The 3,194-nt window shown below is 26.9% G+C and overlaps 1 protein-coding gene across 1 annotated transcript in view; it reads right to left on the bottom strand.

Moving 5' to 3' along the window:
- Window positions 1–3,194, bottom strand: part of LOC108965312 (DNA N6-methyl adenine demethylase-like) — a 285,055-nt gene that overhangs the window by 65,331 nt on the left and 216,530 nt on the right. The gene's annotated exons all lie outside the window — the stretch shown is intronic.

Here is a 3,194-nt window from a genome sequence, read left to right on the forward strand (position 1 = left end):
AAGAAGAAATAAAAAGTAAATAAATCAACACATAAATTCGCGCATTGCATTAAAAAGTCGCGGAAAGACTTACATACATATGTATGCAGAGCAAAGAAACTAAGGAAAATAAACAGAGATTAACATACATACATTAAACGATCAAGAAACCTAGTAGGAAAGACAACAGGTAATGCAACGATTGTTCTTTTTTTTATACAAACATTGCAGCTCAGTTAGAAATTCGAGAAATAATTTTCTATAACTGGGAATATGGACTAGGGTCGACTTAGAGAAGAAAAAAAAAACAATAATAATGGGATGAAACTCAATGGAAAAAAGAGAGTGTAATAAAAAACCCAATATAATTTACCGACGATCAAAAGTCGGAAAGTGGAAGAGAAGAAGAGAAAGTTGGAGTTCGAGTTTTTGAAAGGTGATGAATGTTTTATCTCGATTTCCGGAAAAACTGCGTGTCCTATTGTAAAAAGTTGTTTGGCGAAGTTATAGTTAATAAAAATATTTAAAATTTTCGTCTACGCCAATAAAGAAGAAGAAGGAGAATGAATTCGGCAGCACAACGTTTCGTTATATGAAATACCTATACGAACGCATTTTGGAATATTTAATAAAACTAATGAATGAACTTTAATCTGAACTTAATGAGACAAATAATATAGAGAGAAAAATTTTAAAACACTCTCTGACACTATGTCATTCTCACGAACACAGTCTTTGAAGTACTGCATTTTAACATTTATTTGTTCTGTAAAAAAATTTGTATACAAGAACTTTTTTCATCACTAATCACGATCAATAATTGTGATTTTTACATAAAAAAAAAAATTGTCTGCAGTGCAATTTCTTGCAGGGCAGCTAACTAAATGCATGCATATTTGCTCACATGAATGCAATGTACTTGTAAGAGTATACGTGTGGTTGTGTGCGCATGTTACCGCTGCAGTTTGTCTTACGATTGCTAATACACACTCCTATATAGATATATATACACATATACAAATGCATGTGTACATATATGCATGGACCTTTTTGCACGACGTCTTCAACGCACTTAATATTGCGTTAGTTGCTTCACAAACGAGTAGACATCTAAGCTGTAACGACACAAAACAACAACAGCAACAACGACGCAGCAAATGATAGAAGAAATAAAAGTAAATATAAAATTCTTCAAGTGAAATGAATTTAATTTAATGTCATTCARAAGAGAAGCTAGAAATTTACGTTCGTGGAACGGATGTAGGCATAAATACATACATACATATACATATATGGGATGCAGTATGTACAGATGTGAGAGTAGATACATATGGATAGTGTATATGTGTAAATACACTTATTAAGAAACTTTTGTTCAAAGGCGACTTAGTATGAGAARGCTGAAGATASTTATGTTGCAATCATCGTAATGCTATTCGAAAATTTATTGGATGCTGTATGTTTATTAAACGCACTGACAACACTGAAAATTTTTTAATGTATATTAATAAACTAGTTTTAATTTTATACCTTATAAGCAAGTAAGTGTGGAAAATTAAAAAAAAAAAATACTTTTTAGTAGCTTTTTACGAAATTGTTGAACAAAATGAAATTTTTATTTATTTTTTATTTATTTTTTTTTTTTTTAAATTAGAACCAAGCTGGCAACACTGGTAAATTTTGCAATTTTTTGTTAATTTTTAATGTAATTGTTGAATGAAGTAACTTGTTTTTTTTTAATTTTAATTTTATATTTTCTAACCACAAGTAAGTTTGCTAAATGGGTTGACTACACTGGAGTTTATTTAATAAACTAAATTTGTTTACTATTTTTTAAATTTTTTTCAAACGAGAATCAAGCTGGCAACACTGGCAAATTTTCGAAAATTAATTTTTGTTARTTTTTAATCAAATTGTTGAATAAAAAAAGTTTTTATTAGTGTTTTTATTTTTTATGAAACGGCTAAGCAGCGGCAAAAGAGAGCAATCAATTGTATTATTTATGCATATATAAATGTACATATATCAAAACTAACATCATATTATTAGCATAATAAATTGTGAGATGGCAAGCAAATGTTTGCAGCTGCAACATCTTTGCATTTGGAAAATAAGTTGCAGGTACTTATCTAAATATGTATGTGTATATGTACACATATGTACAGAGAACACATATTAAAGTTCGCTTATGCTACTAGCATTATGTACAGTAGCTTTTCCATTAGCATATATCTATAGATGTAGGTTAATAACACTTTGCCTGCCTGCATGCTTTAAGCAGTTCACGTGCAAAAACATAAAAAATAATAAAACCAAAAGAATTCAAAAAATCAACAAAAAAACAAAAAAAAAAATTAAAAAATGCAAAAAAATATTTGCAGCTTTCAATGCTACCGCTCGGCAGCTGCCTCATTATTTTCAATCTGATGTTGTGTTTTGGCTGCGGGCAAATGAGGTTAACTAAACTCGTTTATGGTTCGCGGTAAAATAATAATAATAATTGCTTGAATTGTAAATTCGTAAAATTATATGTGGTAAAGGCATAAACAAATGTGTTCGCMTTAAAAATTAAAAAAAGGCGGTAATGAAAATTTGAATTTTACAGTATTGCCTCTATAATTTTTGAATTAAAAAAAAAAAAATGTAAAAACCACTTAAGTTTCACAACTTTATTTCACTAGAGGCAGCGAAAATTTGGTTTTTAAATTACAATAATAAAATTTTATTATAAATAAAATAATATCTCAAAATGTTCGTGTTTTTTCCTTTTCTAAGTAAGAATCAAAATTAATTAGGGTTTATACTGATTTTTTTTTAATTTTTATAAAACAATTTACTTAACTTTTTAAAACTATAGCGAAATTTTTCTTATTTAAGGAAATCCAAACAATAATTGACTGCTTATGTTTTTCAGATTAATATTTCTTTCTTGATTTTTTTTTAATATTTATAAAATAGTATTCTTAATTATAAAGTTCTTTCTAAATTTTTTAAGAAATTTTCTAAATTTTTTATCATACTGTTCACATTTTAAAAAGTAGTTTGMTTCTTAAATTTTTAAATACTGTATTATAAATATTTGGAAAAAATTTTAATTTTTCTATTTTTTAATCTCCTAATTAATTTAAATATTTCGAAAAATAATTTGTTTCTTAAAATTTTGAAAATGTGATTTACAAATATTTTGAATAAAATTTCGTTGTTTTTATTTCTTA

Source organism: Bactrocera latifrons, unplaced genomic scaffold, assembly GCF_001853355.1.
Source record: "Bactrocera latifrons isolate USDA-ARS-PBARC rearing strain unplaced genomic scaffold, ASM185335v1 scaffold_139, whole genome shotgun sequence".
Classification (NCBI taxonomy): domain Eukaryota; kingdom Metazoa; phylum Arthropoda; class Insecta; order Diptera; family Tephritidae; genus Bactrocera; species Bactrocera latifrons.